Source organism: Myxocyprinus asiaticus, chromosome 7, assembly GCF_019703515.2.
Source record: "Myxocyprinus asiaticus isolate MX2 ecotype Aquarium Trade chromosome 7, UBuf_Myxa_2, whole genome shotgun sequence".
NCBI classification, from domain to species: domain Eukaryota; kingdom Metazoa; phylum Chordata; class Actinopteri; order Cypriniformes; family Catostomidae; genus Myxocyprinus; species Myxocyprinus asiaticus.
In genome coordinates this window covers 21972627-21992345 of record NC_059350.1, presented here as the reverse complement: position 1 = coordinate 21992345, position 19719 = coordinate 21972627, and the positions used below count along the sequence as shown (strand labels likewise).

The following is a 19719-nucleotide window of genomic DNA, read 5'->3' as shown; positions in this document are numbered from 1 at the left end:
ACTTGAAATTTAGCTCAGGTGCATCCCATTTCTCTGGATCCTCTTTGAGATGTTTCTACACTTTGGCAAATTCAATTGATTGGACATGATTTGGAAAGGCACACACCTGTCTATATGAGGTCTCACAGCTGAAAATGCATATCAGAGCAAAAACCAAGCCATGAGGTCAAAGGAACTGCCTGCAGAGCTCAGAGACAGGTACAGATCTGGGGAAGGCTTCAAAAAATGTTGGCTTCATTGAAGGTTTCCAAGGGCACAGTGGCCTCCATAATTCTTAAAAGTAAGAAGTTTGGAACAACCAGGACTCTTCCTAGAGCTGGACGCTGGCCAAACTGAGCAATCAGGGGAGAAGGGCCTTGGTAAGAGAGGTGACCAAGAATCTGATGGTCACTCTGGCTGAGCTCCAGAGATCATGTATGGAGATGGTAGAAACTTGCAGAAGGACAACCATTACTTCAACACTCCATTGATCTGGGCTTTATGGCAGAGTGGCCAGACAGAAGCCTCTCCTCAGTGCAAGACACATAAAAAAAGCACCTAAAGTACTCTCAGTCTGTGAGAAACAAGATTCTCTGGTCTGATGAAATGAAGATTGAACTGTTTGGCCTCAATTCCAAGCGTCATGTCTGAAGGAAACCAGACCCCGCTCATCACCTGCGCAACACCATACCAAAGGTGAAGCATGGTGATGGTAGCATCATGCTGTGGGATGTTTTTCAGCTGCAGGGTCTGGGGGACTGGTCAGGGTTGAAGGAAAGCTGAATGCAGTAAAATACAGAGATATTCTTAATGAAAACCTGGTCCAGAGTGCTCAGGACCTCATACTGTGCCGAAGGTTCACCTTCCAACAGGACAATGACCCTAAGCACACAGCCAAGACAATGCAAGAGTGGCTTAGGGACAACTCTGTGAATGTCCTTGAGTGGCCCAGCCAGAGCCTGGACTTGAACCCAATCGAACATCTCTGGAGAGACCTGAAAATGGCTTTCCACCGACTGTCCCCATCCAACCTGACAGAGCTTGAGAGGATCTGCAGAGAAGAATGGCTGAAAATCCCCATATCCAGGTGTGCAAAGATCATTGCATCATACACAAAAAGACTTGAGGCTGTAATCGCTGCCAAAGGTGCTTCAACTAAGTTATGTGTGTGTATATATATATTATATATATATATATATAATATGTATATAATATGTATATATAATATACAATTTATAAAAAAAAAAAAAAAAACTTAATTTTTGAGTCAGGAATATCAATACGTTTTCATAGGGTTACTCCGTTTGACCTGATGAAAATGTGCCTTCATGTCATGCCTTTTTTTTTTATTATTATTATTAATAGTAATCCACACAGTCAATGGGTCCTTTCTGTTTTAAATATAAATATAAATAATGATATGATCACTCCAAACAACTTAAGCCAGGTTCTTTCTTTCTTTCTTTCTTTCTTTCAAAGAATTGTATTGGGAAATATTTTGAGGGGGGAAATATTTTTAAATAAAGATGGTTACACCTCTTAGACATTATTGACTTTTTCCCCAGAGGGCAAATTATAAATATATATATATATATATATATATATATATATATATATATATATATATATATATATATATATAAACACACACACACACACACATACACACACACACATACACACACACTGGCTGCCAAAAGTTTGGAATAATGTACAGATTTTGCTTTTATGGAAAGAAATTGTTACTTTTATTCACCAAAGTGGCATTCAGCTGATCACAGTGTATAGTCATGGCATTAATAACATGAAAAATTACTATTACAATTTGATGTTCAGAACTTCTTAAACTACTTCAAAGAGTTCTCATCAAAAAATCCTCCAATCCTCCAAAAACAAACACAAACACAATGTTAAGCTTCATTTAACGAACCAAATAGCTTTCAACTGTGTTTGATATAATGGCAAGTGATTTTCTAGTACCAAATTAGCAATTTAGCATGATTACTCAAGGATAAGGTGTTGGAGTGATGGCTGCTGGAAATGGGGCCTGTCTAGATTTGATCAAAAATGACTTTTTTCAAATAGTGATGGTGCTGTGTTTTTGCATCAGTAATGTCCTGACTATTCTCATCAAAGTCATCAAAATGACTTTGAACTCAGAAATTGAAAGCATGCTCATCATAGTAAAAGTGAATTCAAGTAATTGTTTTGTGTGAATTGCATTTTTAAGTTATTTTATGAAAAATTTAATTGAGCCAACCACATAATTTTTGTCACATCATTGACCCACAAATATTTGTCAATAAAGCACATTTAAACTGAAAACTGTCATGTGTAAATTGCAAGTGAAAACTGAAATGAACCTTGCCAACAGTTCCTAAACATGCATTAAATTGAGTTAAAGCATTCAAAATGTTTGTTCCTTTTACACTACTTTTACATTTACATTAACACTTGTTCATCTCATTAACTTGCAGCTGGGTGTAAATCTAAACCTCAGAGGCAGGTTTGCAAGTTTGTACTTCAACATTTTGATGCACAGTACAGTGAAGAGCTTGGAGAGCAGTGGCAAAGCGCAAGGTGGGGATTGGTGAATTTTATTAGGATTTTTCTAAACCATCACATTCTGTCAATCTCTGTAAAAAGGTTAAATTCTAAATATTTTATGCAGTCTGATACCATTACTGTCCCAGAACATTACTTTCTTTAAAAGGGCTAGCTCTCTAGACTTTATCCAAATAAGGCAAACAGAAGTGTATAATAATATATAGTATCAGAACATCTTAGTAAGACTCTTTTTGTGGTGGCAAATTCCACATGAGTGTTTTATTTCTTTAAGGATGCGCTTCTGAATCCACATTTGTGGCAATATGGTGTCCTGCTTAATCGCTTCAGTGACCTTACAAACCTCCAGCAGTTCCTTACATCTAGAATACACAAGCCTCCTTCCACCTGTACATCCTATGGAATACCAGTCCCATAGAGAACATGTGTAATAGAGAATACAGTGTTTTATTCACCGAGATCCAGTGCGTCTTCCAACCCAAGGGCACCATCTAGGCTGGCTAAAACAGTACTACCCCCTGAATGCAGCCTCCCTTCTCCCCATTCTGGCCCTGGATGTGAGGGAAGGAGAAAAGGTGCTTGACCTTTGTGCAGCTCCAGGGGGGAAAATTCTGGCCATACTACAGACAGACACTCCTGGTGAGTCCCAACCTAGTCCAGAAGGTTTAGCTTACTACATCTGTGTGTTTTTACCTATTAAGGAACTAGTTTTAAGTGACTGGAGTTTGCCTAATCAAAATCACATAATCACATGCCTAATTTTCCTCTTTTTGTAATACAAGTGTTGTTGTTCTTTGGTAGTCAATAGTTTGATAGTTATTTGATTCATTTCAGAGCAATACCAAATAGAATTGCAAAAACGTTACAGTTTCCCCAAACACTAACCAAGTTTCCATTAGTCATGAGTATTTTTGCAAATAAAAAATTACATCACCTTTAAGATTTCTATGTAAATGGCCTTTTTTATGTTTGGCTAACCTCTTTGCCTATGAAATGAAAAACAACGCTTGCATGTTGTGGGTTTGCTAAATGGTCCAATATAGTTTGCACCACCAAATTCTTCAATAGAGTGCAAAAATGCCCACCGATTTTTTCAGCTGTCTTGGTTTTAGAGGTATTTTTTCCATTCATTTCTTCCATAAGGGTTTCACAAAATCCTTCATTAAAGATTTCTAAGGAATTAACCAAACCAACCAGCTCCGAAGAGAATCACACCATTACATCAAGTAGCCTATTTGAAAATCGGACAAAAAGACAAAGGTCCAAGACTGTGTACTAGATAATTTTGGTCACATTTTGCCTTTGTAACAGGGTAAAAGGGGAAGGAAGAGGTGAGAACCAGCTTGACAATATAAATAATAATTTAATGATTAACTTAAAACAAAAGACATACAACACAAACGCATACAGGGCAGCTGCCTGTAGCTCTCTCTCTGCCGAACTGCTGCCTCCAGCCGCCTTTATCCCTCTTGTCGGCTTGATTAGCCTGATTAGGGGCTGGGTATGTGTCATCAGGCCCGGCCCCGACCTCCTCCTTGCCACAGCCTTTTTAAAGCTTTGTGCTCTCTAGCGACATCTATGGTTGAAGCTTAAAATTACAAGCAATTGTGGAAGAACGCTTTACGTCAGTTGTGTTTACACACAATAACACCGTAAACTAAAAACATAAAATGAGGATTCAATAATGATGAGGATCAAATGTACTTTATTAAACATGATAATAATATGCAATATAACAGTTACAAGAAGTTAATTCCAGAAGTCATAAATATTAGTAAACATGTCACAGTAACTGCCCCTGACAATGTAGATACATAGCGATCAGTTAACACAGGAGTACTGTTTGATTCATACAAGCAATCTTAGCTTTAACAACCCTACCAGACAACACATCCAAGCATTATAGCAGGTAAACAACTTCGCCAAATGGATAACAGATAAACATCCATCCAGACTGCTGTGATGCTGTCCGGAACAGTGTGAGTGTGACTGACGTGGTTTTCCAGCCAGTTCTTCTTTTCTGTGTTTACGGACATGACGTAATGACGCAAGGATGTACGTCATAAGCCAGCGATTTTGCGCCAAATCCGACCTGACAGCTCAAAATATATATATTTTTTAGATTTACTGTAGTGAATCGGGGTAAGGTAAGGACATTGTTTCGAACTCTGATTGTTTATGTTCTCAATTAGTAATGTCAATTTGTTAATTTTTAAATAAAAAATCATCCGTATTGCAGCTTTAAAATGAACAAATACATGTATTCAATAAATAAATAAGATATAATTTTCATATATTATGTTTTTGTTACATTTCATAATTTTTTGCTATTTACAAGTATTTACATAGATTTTTTTGAACACGTGCTAAAACCGGAACTAACTATTTAACAAAACCGGCATTTCTGTAAACAGTGACTACAGATGAACGCATGTTAATGAGAGAGGACTCGAATGGCTTTATCTCATCTCTGTCATGCATGATTAGAATGAAATGTAAATTTTTGGTTGTAAACATTTACCAGCTAGTTGCCAAAGATATAAATTTTAGTCCCATAGTGCAAAATTTTAAAATAATTGTAAGATTTACGCTTTCAATTTCATAACAAAATTTCATCACATTGTTTGCGTAATCTTTAATAAAATAACAAAAAAACTAAATATTTTCAGTTTAATGAATGTTATTGTTTTAAACATTACACAATTCAGTGTGATGGATGGTAACACTTTACAATAAGGTTCCATTCATTAACATTAATTAATGCATTAGGTAGGCTATCAAAAAAACAAAAACAAAACAATGAATAATATATTTATTGATGTTAATTTATTATTAGTGAATAAAAAATACATTCATTGTTAGTTCATGTTAGTTCAGTGCATTAATTAATGTTAACATACACTACCGTTCAAAAGTTTATGGTCACTTACTCATTCTTTATTTATTTTTATTTTTTTCACATTTTAGGATAATAGCAAAGTCATCACAACTATGGAATAATATAAATGGAAATATGGGAATTATGTTGTGACTAAAAAAATCCAAAATAAATCAAAACTATGTTATAGTTGAGCATCTTCAAAGTAGCCACACTTCGCCTAGATTTTGCAGAAATGTACTCTTGACATTTTCTCAACCAGCTTCTTGAGGTATCACCATGGGATGCTTTTTAAACAGTATTGAAGGAGTTCCCATCTATATGTTGGGCACTTAGTGGCTGCTTTTCTTAATTATTCGGTCCAAGTCATCCATTTAAAACACTTTTTTTATAAAAAATGTTGTTTTGTAATTAATATGTTGGCACAATTATATTTTTGTCTACAAAACTAATTTCAAACATTTAAGCATACACCTTCAGATCAAAAGATTTTTAAGATCATGAGAAACATTTCAGGCAAGTGACCCCAAACTTTTGAACGGTAGTGTATATAACTTTTGATTTAAAAAATGTATTACTATATGTTGAAATTAACATTAACTAAGATTTGTTAATTGTTAGTTCATGTTAACTAATGTAGTTAGGCTAACTAATGTCAACAAATGGAACCTTATTGTAAAGTGTTACCAGTTTTGTTATGACATTTAAATGCGTACATTTTTAAAAAGAGGCTGTTAACGATCGAGGCTCGGGATAGATGCCAAATACACAAATACATATTTTGTCACTTGCAGCGGCTGTGCATGTGAAACAGCATCAACAGTTGACTGTCATGAATGAAGCCCTGTTACGTACATTCTCTGCTAATCTTCTGTCATCTCTGCTTTGGTCTGACTAAATAGTTAAAGCAAGTATTCATAAAGTGCAAAATATGATATTATGACATAATATGATGAACTATAAAAACATTTGAGTTGTAAACTTTAGACAATGCCGATGGCTGATTTTTTTGAAAATGAATTTACACCCCAAGGTGGTAGCGTGGTGATTCGGTCTTTACACCTCAGAATTTAAATTAATTTTCAATAATTCAACAATCAGAGTCCACTTATACTGCGGTTACCACATGAAGGTCCTTATGATTTCAATGATGCCCGAAAACATGGACGTAATCACTGAATCCAGTCATAAAATTGCATAAAAATGCATAATGTGATGGAATTTGACATATATAAGATGAAAATGAATGTCTGAATGCACAATTAATCAAATTAAAATATGATATGTCCTGTTGTGATTATTAAACTGCAAAAGGATGCTATTTAAATGAATAAATATATAATGTTAATGTTCTGCGCACTTCAAAATGAATGTGTGAAGCTGGCTGCTCATACAATGAATCATGTGTGTGTAGTAGATGGCAGACTAATTCAGACTAAATTTGTATTTAATTAAATCTCAGCTTTATAGGGGTTTAATAATTACATTGGGCCATGTAGCAAACTGATTATCTGAAGGTGAGAAACTACTGTCAAAAACACACAGAAATGGCTAAATAAAAGCTTGATTTAAATGGGCGTGTATATATATATCTATATCTATCTATCTATCTATCTATCTATATATATATATATATACACACTTTATAGTAGTGTTTATGTAAATAAATTAATAAATAAATATAATAATAATAATAATAGTATGCATTAAAGCAATATCTCACATCTATAAAGTTCGTTTGTGCTGCACTTCATTTGAAAAAAATATCTCCAGTGTTGTTTCAGATTGTGCTATGAGGATTTTGTATTAAAGCACATAAATTGATAAAAATAATGCAATGTAATGTTGAAAATAAATGTAAACTAATTCTATTGTTATATAATTTAAGTTTTGATACATTTATTTGACTAGACACCATTTTGATAATAAAATTTAATTAAACTGTCAAATGCAGAATTCAGAAAAAAATAACCATCCAATAATCACAATACATCATGACCTCTCGTGTATTTATGCTTAAATATTACACCCGCTGGGCACATAAAACGTCCTGGAAAATTGTGCCTTGAAAAACCCTGAAAGTGCTAAATGTATTAAAATGTATTTCATTTCAGCAGATTAAGAAAAATTAGATGGTTGGAAAATTAGATGGGTAGATTGAAAGTGGTTCAAGTCAGCAGTTTTTATTATGTAGTAAATTTATCATGTGATAAAATTGAAATCTAAGGGCTCTTGCATTGCAATGAGGTGAATCAACACAGACACGGTTGGCTACTGAAAACTCTGGAATCATATGTTCCTCCTACACTACGACACCTGCTTTCAGTGACTTACCTGGATGGCAGGAGCATCGGGAGTACACAGCCAGGGGTTTACGACAAGGTATTTCATTCACCACTGCTCATCTGTCATAGATGACAAACATTTTAACCCATCCTTGGACTATTTTAAACTCTGATATTTAACTGAAATTAATCATCAAGTGGCTTCTTCATAGGAGAAAACATTACATAACATTTGTCAGACACAAGCTATATTCTGTTAACTGCAGGAGCTAAGTGATGACCTCCCCAGAATGTCATCCATTAAAATGTTTGGAGAAAAAAAAAAAAAAAAAAGTCTATTTGTGAATGTCACAGGGACACTCTCACATGAACCTCTATGACATCATTAGGACTGTCTCCTAACTCCCTCATTTATCATAAATGTCCTATTGCCTAGTGCAAACCCTTACTTTCCATCTAAAAGCAACCAAAAAGCAGCAAGGTGGAATAGAGGTTTCTGCGCACTCAGTCATTTGAAGAAAAAGCTGCATATGTACACATTTTTTCCCACTTATCACGGGTGATGACTGACGAGATACTGGGCAGGTCACTAGCAGCCCTCCAGGCAAGACATGCCAATCAAGCGCTGAATGCAGAGCTTTATGGTGCCCAGATACTGCTGACTGAGTATAATCCTCTTCTGGCACGGAGAAGAGTCGGGCCACCGAGCAGAAAGGTAAACGAATACACAGTGTGACAGGTGGTGTTGTGATGTTTTTAAATGAAAACGGCTCAGGGTGGGTAATGTGCAATGAGAGATTAGCTTTTCATCACACAACGTGTGTTTATTTAATGCACTGAATATAGCAATAACACACCTAACTGTGATACATGGGGTTAACCAGAAGGTGGCAGTGTTGTTATATTACACTGAGTGACCATCTACAGTCATTCGTCCAATACTTAAGATACCTGGAAACTTTGGGAGCTTTGGCGGAGGGGACACCGTTATGCATTCAAGCTCTGATTATTAAGCTTCCTTTCCTAAAATGTCAAATGATTATGTCTCTGATTGCAGTGATTCCCATGACTGAATCATTTTATCAGCCCCGACACTTTGGCACATTTAAGAAGTACAAAACCCTGATCATTGTGTTTGCTTCCTCAAGCCCACTGGGGTCTTTCTCCACCATCATGTCCTTTAGTAACATCTGTCTCCGGAGAACCCCCAGCATTCTTTAAGCCAGACAGACAGCTGAGCTAAGAGTGGGAATTAAGAGTCTCTAATATAATGCTGGCAGGTGGAAAACAGTGGGGCTCAATTGTCAGCTTGACAAGGCAGTCTCAGCCAGTTCTAATGAGGAGAGAGTAATCTCAAAGGAAGCCAAGAAAGGTGAGCTTAGCTAGAGCAAGGGATGAGGGGGTATATGGTGGGTGAGGGACTGTTGGAGAAAAAGAATGCGAGAAAAAGAGAAGCTCCGTCTGAATCTCCATACTTTCAGAGTACATAATGAATTCGAGGAAGAACTTGCTTCTGGACTGCTGATGAAGTCCATTCTGTAGGTAAGCAGGTGTGCAGTATATATTAGGACTGTCAGTAGATACATTTTGTAAATTAAATTAATTACATGATATGGCAATCAGTTAATATACCGCATATACCATTATTTGCTGAAAAAAGCCCCCAAATAAAAATAATTCAATATGCATAATCAAAATAGTTATAAAATACATATACTAAATATAATAATTCAGATAATTCAGACATCACATAGCATTGATTAGACAATACAAAAGAGGCATTTGAAGTAAATATATGGTTTGGATTATTTCCATATTATTGAACATATGCTTATCACTGGCCTTCAGTCCACAGCAATCCATTTTGCAATAAAGTTTATCAATCTGTCTGAGATAGACCTGGGCTGTTGTCATATAACCCATTCTTGTGTTCTGTCTGTATTATCTTTTTTATGTATGTCTACATGCATCAGATGTGAACACTTTTGGAGTGTCTCACTGTGGTTGCATTGCATTTCACTGGTTTTCTGCGGCCATAGCCATAAAAGCTGTTTTTTTTAGGACACTGTGTCAAGTTAAATGTAGTTTGAAACTTGAATTAAAATTATTATTATTATTTTTTTAAAGTGGCTCAAGACCCCCGCACTGTACTCCATCCAGTTGTTTTTGAACAGCTGTCGGTTTTTTGTCAATACAACTGGAGCCGTGCCGACTGCCCTCAACTCACAGCAACTCGCAAAAACATGAAGATGGTACTAAAAGCTTAAATTGCTCCTTATCATGGAATTTACATACAGTCAGGGGGCATTAAACACATTAAATCGACAGCCTTTGTATAAATACTAGGTATAGGCATTTTATAGTTATTTCGTAGTCGAGTACTCTTACAAAAAACAAGTAATCGATTACTTGTAAATTAAAATGTAAGTCAAAAATAACAAGTATGACACGTAGGTTAAAGTTATATTTTGTTTTATTCACAAACGTACGCCCCTTAAGCATAAGCTGTGGGGAGCGACAAGACAAGTTGAGAAAATGTCAACTTTATGCAAATGACGAATGACTACCAATGAGAGTGAAGACAGAGGAGCTTACATCATCTGTCTCCAGGCAGGGTGAGTGTGAGATACTGGAGTCAACTCGAGTGCAAGCAGGATGGAGAAGTTACGTTTCTGTGAGTGATTTTACTGTTCTATATCATTTGTCTTTAACCACATACATAGTTATGGCCTAATAAAATAGATGTGTGGAAAACTGTGTTGTATTCTGAGTGAGTTTGATTCATATATTGATATACACTGGCGGCCAAAAGTTTGGAATAATGTACAGATTTTGCTCTTATGGAAAGAAATTGGTACTTTTATTCACCAAAGTGGCATTCAACTGATCATAATGTATAGTCAGGACATTAAACATGAAAAATTACTATTACAATTTGAAAAAAATCCTCCACATGCAGCAATGACAACTTTGCAGATCCTTGGCATTCTAGCTGTTAGTTTGTCCAGATACTCCTGTAGCACTTGCCATAGATGTAGCTGTCTTGTCAGGCACTTCTCACACACCTTACAGTCTAGCTGATCCCACAAATGTGCAATGGGGTTAAGATCCATAACACTCTTTTCCAATTATCTGTTGTCCAATGTCTGTGTTTCTTTGCCCTCTCTAACCTTTTCTTTTTGTTTTTCTTTTTCAAAAGTGGCTTTTCCTTTGCAATTCTTCCCATAAGGCCTGCACCTCTGAGTCTTCTCTTTACTGTTGTACATGAAACTGGTGTTGAGCAGGTAGAATTCAATGAAGCTGTCAGCTGAGGAAATGTGAGGCATCTATTTCTCAAAATAGAGACTCTGATGTACTTATCTTCTTGTTTAGTTGTACATCTGGCCTTCCACATCTCTTTCTGTCCTTGTTAGAGCCAGTTGTCCTTTGACTTTGAAAACTGTAGAGTACACCTTTTGTATGAAATCTTCAGTTTTTTGGCAATTTCAAGCAGTGTATAGCCTTCATTCCTCAAAACAATGATTGACTGATGAGTTTCTAGAGAAAGCTGTTTCTTTTTTTTTTTTTTTTGCCATTTTTTACCTAATATTGACCATAAGACATTCCAGTCTATTGCATACTGTGGCAACTCAAAAACAAACACAATGTTAAGCTTCATTTAACGAACCAAATAGCTTTCAACTGTGTTTGATATAATGGCAAGTGATTTTCTAGTACCAAATTAGCAATATAGCATGATTACTCAAGGATAAGGTGTTGGAGTGATGGCTGCTGGAAATGGGGCCTGTCTAGATTTGATGAAAAATGACTTTTTTCAAATAGTGATGGTGCTGTTTTTTTACATCAGTAATGTCCTGAGTATACTTTGTGATCAGTTGAATGCCACTTTGGTGAATTAAAGTACCAGTTTCCTTCCGAAACAATGAAATCTGTAAATTTTTCCAAACTTTTCGCCACCAGTGTAACATTCATCTAGTTTAATGATATAATGCATTAAGCACTGCTGCAGGTTATATAAAAAGCTCTACTCTGCAGAATGTGCATTTTTAGAGGCAAACAAACTGATTCCTTGTCCAATTAGTATGATATCTTAGTTTTATCGGCTGTATCATATGTAAACAGCATTTCAAACGCTACTGTGGCCAGTTGTGCAGTCCAGCAATAACATTAGAGCAGCGGCAGCAGTAGGAACACCCACCAGCGACACAGATCGCAAAGTCTAGTGACATGCCATCTGTGGTGTGAACAGGGCTTTAGGGGACAGGGTGGGATTTTGTTTTTCTGAAATTGTTTTGCGCTCCCTCACAATAGTTAGCGTTCCCTCGCAATCAGTTTTGCGTTCCTTCGCAGTCAGTTTTGCATTCCCTCCCACAACCGTTGTCTTGTATTTTTACTAGTTTTCACTATGAATATCAAGGTTAAAATATGGTTACTGTAGTAAGACCATGGTAAATTTACTGCGCAAAATATTGCGAGGGCACGCAGAGCTTATTTCAAGGGAACGCAAACTTTGTGAGTGAAAGGAAAATATCCAATATTCGAGAAGTGTTTTTAATAGTCGACAATCCTGGTGCAGAACTAGTACTTGATTAGTTAATTACTCATGCACAATCCTAATAAATACATTCTGGACTGGTATGTTCTTAGACCTATGATGTATTAACAACAACTGCACAAACAACTGACTTGTTAAGCAAATTAAATTTAACCATAAGGAACAACTTTGTTGGTACCTAAAAACACTTGCAAAAAAACTCAGCAGAGCTACGGTTCTCTGCCATGTTTAATTCAATGTTTTGAATCTGTAAATTGTTGCAAACTTAAGAATCTCAGCAGATGCAGTACATCATCTGGGTATTGTTCACCTACTGTTTCATGAATACCATATATTTGCTCATCATCATTTGAAGTACTGCTTTTTGTGTACAATATAGTAGGGAAGTATGCATATTCAGACGTGGGCAGGGACCTGGAGTAGGAGAGGGAGGAAAGAGACAATGTTATGGATGGCTTGGTATTTTTCATTCTATCCTCTCTTCTGCATCTTTCAGTGAGATTATCCTTGCTTGAATTAGTTGTTTGTTTAACCACTGTAGAAGCTCAGGTGTGTTTTGTGATTATTGGCACCAGGTGTGTATAGAGTTTCCAATCTACCTCTCTCTCCTTCAGCCCCTCTCTTATTTGCTGTTTCAAAGAGGATGGTATGAGTGTGTTGGTTCTTTTAAAGAGCTAATGAGGCCCATACTGGCAGGTCCCTGCTGTCCCTCTGCTTTGCTCTCTGTGTTATGTTCACCATCCCCCAGGTAAACATGAAATATTCCCCTTCTGTTTCTTACACTGTTTTTCCTTAAAGTTTGCCCTCTGATGTGTGTGTGTGTGTTTGTGTGTATGTGTTGCTCTGTCCCTCTGTGTCAGGTGCTTGTAGTTGCCCCTTGTTCTAATGACCAGAGTTGGCTTTATACCCCTGATACCCACCAAGGGGAAATGTGGTTAAAGGAGAGAGCTCAACTACCACTCTTACAGAAGGAACTGCTCTGGTAAGTATCTACCGCAGACAATGATTCATACCTGACCTGCTCCATCATATTGGGTTGTATTGGAACAGAATCACATTTGAGATTTATGCACTAAAGTAAAAGAAAAGTCTCAATATACCTACATATTATTTGATCCCAAACCATTGTTGAGATACACTCAATGAGCACTTTGTTAGGAACACCTGTACACCTACTTATTCATGTGTTCATGAATCAGCCAATCATTTGGCAGCAGTGCAATGCATAAAATCTTGCAAATACGGGTCAGGAGTGTCAGTTAATGTTCACATCAACCATCAGAATGGGGAAAAAATGTGATCACAGAGATTTCGACCGTGGCATGATTGTTGGTGCCAGGCGGGCTGGTTTGAGTATTTCTGTAACTGCTGATCTCCTGGGATTTTCACCCACAACAGTCACAAGAGTTTATTCAGAATGGTGCCAAAAAAAAAAAAAACAACAAAAAAAAACATACGGTGAGCGGCAGTTCTGCAGATGGAAATGCCTTGTTGATGAGAGAGGTCAACGGAGACTGGCCAGACTGGTTTGAGCCGAGAGAAAAGCTACAGTAACTCCGATAACCACTCTGTACAATTGTAGTGAGCAGAATAGCATCTCAGAATGCACAACATGTTGAACCTTGAGGTGGATGGGCTACGACAGCAGAAGACCATGTCAGGCACTTTATTAGGACCATAGTTTTCCTAATAAAGTGCTAAATGAGTGTATAATCATTTAAATTCCGGCTGTCATAAAACCTTGTTTTTTAAAAACTGCCTCTAGTCGTACATTATTTGACTGAATTGGAAGATTTATTTAAGCATACTTTAAATGATTAAGACTTGAATAACAGTTTAAGTAAAAAATGTAATGTAAAGACACTTCTCTTGCATATTCAGTGCACACATATGCATATTCATATAACATATATATGTGTGTACATATATACATATATATATATATATATATATATATATATATATATATATATATATATATATATATATATATATATATATACACACACTGTACCTACTGTATATCCATATAATATCAGTGCGGGCTTAAAAAGCATACTTGGAACATATCTATGCATTTACACTAGACATGCACCTGCACACACACAGCACAAATACACCACACAAACACACACCTCGGAGCTATTGATGGATTTTATGCATCCATGCAAAGATTGTGCATTCATTGAGCATTAAAATATTCTGAAATGAGTTGTATCCACTCCGCATCTGTTGTCGCATGTCTGATAGTGATGGTATTTAAAATTTGTGCAATATGCTCTTCTTTAGAGTTATTTTTTTCAAGCTACCTAACTATGGACATTGGATCACTTTACTGAGGTATATGTTCCATTAAGTGGAAGTTGTTGATAATTGACATCCAGGGTTGGGCTGTTATGGAATACATGTAACGGCGTTACGTACAAAAATTAAGTAACTGTATTAAGCCCCTGTTACGTTTTCAAGCACCTGTATTCAGAATACAGTTACTTTATAAAATTTTGTTAAAAATACTTTTAGAATACTTCTCTCATAATGACCACAAAATTAGACAGAAAAAAAAATGAATGGCGATAAAGTTAGAAACTTGATTGTTTTTCTGAACAGCGCAGATGCGTGCTGCACACTTGTCCTCTCGCTTTCTCTTCCCCCAGAGCAGCAGCAGCGTGTGAGCAGTGTTGCCAAGGTTTCATGCCAAATTGGGTTAATTTAAAAACACAATTTGAAAACAGGTTTGATGGTAGACAGCAGATAATAAAAATACGTCTTAGTCATGTATAATGATTTCGGGATTGAATATCTGGCAACCGCACCGAAATGTTCTTGTCTTAATCAGTGCTGTTAGCTGTGCACCAAAATCAATACAGCCACATTTTTTACAAAAATATAACATTCAAATGCATGATACATTGTTTCCTGTGATTGTAATTGATGTGTAAATACATTTAACATATCATACAAAGTGATTCACAAAAAAATCTAAATTGACAATTTAAAGAATAAAAAGCACCCAAAAAATAAAAGTGTCAAAATAAAAGTAGAAAATACAAACAATAAATAGGCCTAAATATGGAAGCAAGCCTAGTTAAAATCATTAATATACTACATTGTTGTCACAGGACTCACTATGTTGCATGTTTAAGTTTTGCAAGTGGCATCTAGTTATCATCTCTAAAATATGGTTAATTTGCATTTAGTATCCAATTTTGTGTCAGAATTTATTAATGTATTAATTTTTGTCAGCCCAATCAAATATTGGGTTAAGAAGAAGATTAAAATACAATAAATAGTTAAAAACATTAAAATTGTCATTCTGAACATTCACAAAAAACCCTATTTGGTAGCTACAATGTCACAGCTAGGGGATTTTGGATCTTGGAGGTACAGGCAACATTTTTCTTGTTGAAAGTGGACGAGATTTTATAGTTGACCGCAAACTGTCTTCTGTTTGCCTTCTGACTTCCAGAAAAGAAAAGCTAAGTTCATGAAATTTGCTGACAAATAGCTTAGATGTTAATAGTAGAGATAATTCTGCAAATTGTGCCTTGCCTTTATAAATATGCATTCTAAAAGTATTCTTGTATTCTGAATATGTTACTTTTCTATGTGATGTATTTAGTCCAGAATATTTATTCTGCCCAACCCTGTTGAAATCTTCCCGCATTTGAAACACTTGATTCACTGATTAGAGATGATCATTTAATCAGATGACCAGCCAGTTGCATTGTGTCTATTAACATCTCATCTGATGTTTATTCATGTGTTTTATTTTCTTGATATAATTTGTAGTTAAGAGGAGGGCTAATCCGAGGAGAGATGTTATATGCAGTGCTCATAGTTTGAATTTCATGATAACATTGTCAATTTGAAAGATGAGTCTTTGTTTAATCAAAAACAATAGAAAACCCAAAAGTTTAATGGCCCATTGCGACTTACGACTCATTTTGATGGAGCACATCACATATAGGCAAGTAGACAATACTGTAAAAAAACTGCTTCAATTTTATTTCCTAGAGTTTCTATTTTGTCTAAAATAATTTTCAAGATTTTATCTATGATATCTATGTCAGTGATTCCCAACCAAGGGTACACATACCCCATGTGGGACTTGAGAAGATTCCAGGGTGACTTGGAGAGATTTTGATTTTGCTTTGTTAAAACTATAGCAGAAATGTAAAATATTAAGGCTGTCAAAAGGTTAAAATTAATTGCAATAATTTTTATTTTTTTTGTAGTGAACACCTTCTTGGACCGTTCAGACAGAATGCGTTCTTGCTCTAAAAAAGTTAGATTGAGTACAATGAATATAACAGAACATAGGTGCCTCGAGATACATTGTTTAATAGTTGATGTAGTTTTAGACTTTAACATGGCATCAAAAACATGGTGCTAATGCGCAAGGCACTGAAAAAATGGCAAGGCACAGTGCAATGATCAAAATACGTCCGTCTTGTGCATGTTTACATAGAAAAAAAGTTGAAAAACAGCGAAGACTAAAGCAACAATGTGCTCAGTGTGAATGGCCCCTAATCTCCCTAATTTTCAGGAGGTACAGTACAATATGAGTTGGAACACATTTCTGGTTTGGTGTTAATGAAGGTACACTTGAGCCTTACCGATGAGGCTGTGGGGGTATCTAAGACAAAAAAGTTTGGGAAACATTGATCTATGAAATGTTAATAATGTTTGGTTGTTAATGAGTTTGTATTTATGTTTACTGTTGTTTGTCAGCTCTGCCCTAGCAGCAGTGCATCCTGGAGGAGTGGTTGTCTACTCCACTTACACCATGTCATGTGCAGAGAACCAATCAGTCGTGGAAGCGGTCCTTGCTTCCTATCAAGGGTTGGAGCTTCTGGACCTTGAACATGAGTTAATTGACTCACTATCTGAACATTTCAACTATGCCTACCTACATCCATCAGTGGGACAATTGGTTATCCTGCAAAAGGGTAAAACTTGGGGACCCATATATGTTTCTATACTGAGGAGAATATATTAAAAACACACACTGGTCTGAGCTATTGCACAATGGTAGAACAAAGCTGTGGAACTTGTGTTGGTGACCCAGGTTCAAGTCCTGACTACAGCAAAAATCAATCATTTTCTTGTTTGATCAAATACTCTTCACTCAACTATACAGTACAAAGGGCAAACATTTCAGAAATAATATTATATATGATAACATAATTATTTATAATGTTGTCATATTATTTACAAGATTTCCAAATATTTATAGCTGATGACACTCTCAGCTGAATTTTGCAGTAACATGCCTTGATAAAATGCAAAAACAGTACAGGTCAGGCAGGAATGCTAATTGATGGTGACCCTCAAGTTAAAGCACCACTTAAGATGGTCTCATGGAAACGAAAGCCGTTTTGAATCTTTTAGAACGAAACACTTGAACAAGGTGTAATGAATGCACACTTGGGTCTCACTCTTCTCTTTTCCATCAAGTGTTTTTAAGCCTCTCAGCTGAACTGTTTGAGGAGTTTTGCTGTTGTCAGCCTTCGAGGCCAATGACAAATTGTGTCTAATAAAACTTCTAAGCATTTAAGAGTTTTCCTGAATCATACTTTGAATGTTTACCATTAATAAAATATATGAACATGAGATTGCAGGCACCCTACAAACAAGGTATTTATATCTAATTTAAGAAATAATCTGTAAGTGCTGTAACAGCACAATTGTGGCTTTATTTTTATTAAAAAACTTTAGCAGAGTACACACTGAAGTTGGGTTATGTATTAACATTGTTGTCTTAAGAGGTCATCAGCATTAATAGCAAGGTAGTTGGGGAAAACTGTGTAAATAAACTGCTCCTCATGTGTCTGTGATTATTTACCCACTCCTTCAAAGTTAAAATCTAGTAGACTTACTGTTGGGAGTCTATCGGCATTGCACATCTTGATAATGGAATTTTTGCCCATTCATCTAATAAGCAATATTGCTAAAGCTCTGAGCGGTGTGGCTTTGGCTGTATGTTTTAGGTCATTGCCCTGCTGGAAGATGAATCGTCTTCTAAATTTCAGTGCTTTTGCGGATTGCTGCACGTTTTCCTCAGGGATTCTACTGAACTTGGCTCCATCCATTTTTACTTCTAACTTTATGAGTTTTCTAATCCTTTCTGCAGTGAAGCATCCCCCAAAGCTTGATGCTGCAACCAACATGCTTCTCTCTCAAAGTATTGTGTTCTCACTGTGATGTATTGTGGCATGTTTTTTGCCACATCATATTGGCCCAAAAGTTAAGTTTTGGTCTCATCAGACCATAGAATGTTTATCAAGACTGCTGAGTCTATCACATGAATTTGAGCACTCCAGTTTAAATAGATAACTGGTTGGTTATCTAGAGTTTCTTCTTGCCAAACTGCCATGTAAGTTATGAATTGTTCATGCCATTGTTGTATCCTGCATAGTAGCTTAGCTTGTTTACTTGTACAGATTTTTATCAATCCGAATAAATCTTATCCAACTCCAGATTTAGAATGTAACATTTATGTGTACCCTAATCTGATATCAGTTCCCATATGCATCTCATGTATTCCGAACAAAAGCTCTGCGCATACATAGAGTGGCATAGTGTGAAGTTACTACAGCAACAAGAAGCTGTTAACGCTCCTGTCAAAAAAAAAAAAAATTTTAAAAAAAAAGCGACAGAGAATGGCTTCACATTCTTTAACTAGCATGTTTGCCATTTTGACACAGGCGAAACTGCGCATATTAAGAAGGGATTTTACATGGCAATTATTCTTCTTTTTAACAGATTATTTGAAGGGATATTTCACCCAAAAACGAAAATTGTCTCATCGTTTACTCACCCTCATGCCATCCCAGATGTGTATGACTTATTGTTTTTTTTGCAAAACACAAATATTTTGGAGACAGCCTCCTCCACCCTTTCCCATTTACCTGCGTCTTACCTTCAGACGTGATATAAATATCAAGCTTCCCAAGGAGAACTTTATCCTTGCAGTAATTTCCTCAACAAGAACCTCTTCTCTACGGAAGTATTTGCTTCTTTTCTTTTCCTCCATGTCAAATTAAAAATGATCAAATGGTTACCAACAAGTAAATTCTCCTCTAGTGTCGTTAAACACTTTTTTTTTACATTAAAAAAAAAAAATATTGTAAGGTGCATGCAACTTGAAAGTGAATAAAACACACAGTTGTTGTAGTGCCTCTAGTGTTCATTTCACCTGGAAACTGCAGGGATAGTTTTCACTATGAGACCAGGTTCCATTACAGTCTCTATGCACGATCATGATTTCATGCTCGATTACACTTCCTAGTGCTTGACATGAGCAGAGTACTAGATGGCACTAGGAAGTGTAATCGAGCTTGAAATCATGATCGCCAAGGAGATTGCATATGTCAAGATTTATATTGAAAAAAGGGTTAAATTTTTGTCTGTTCTCACCCAAAACCATTTGGATCACTTTTTTGGTTTGTGTTTTG

General features: G+C 36.1%; 1 pseudogene; it reads left to right on the top strand.

The window, feature by feature from the left end:
* Window positions 1–412: 412 nt before the first annotated feature.
* LOC127443544 (tRNA (cytosine(34)-C(5))-methyltransferase, mitochondrial-like) lies at window positions 413–17261 on the top strand (annotated as a pseudogene).
* The last annotated feature ends 2458 nt before the right edge of the window (window positions 17262–19719 follow it).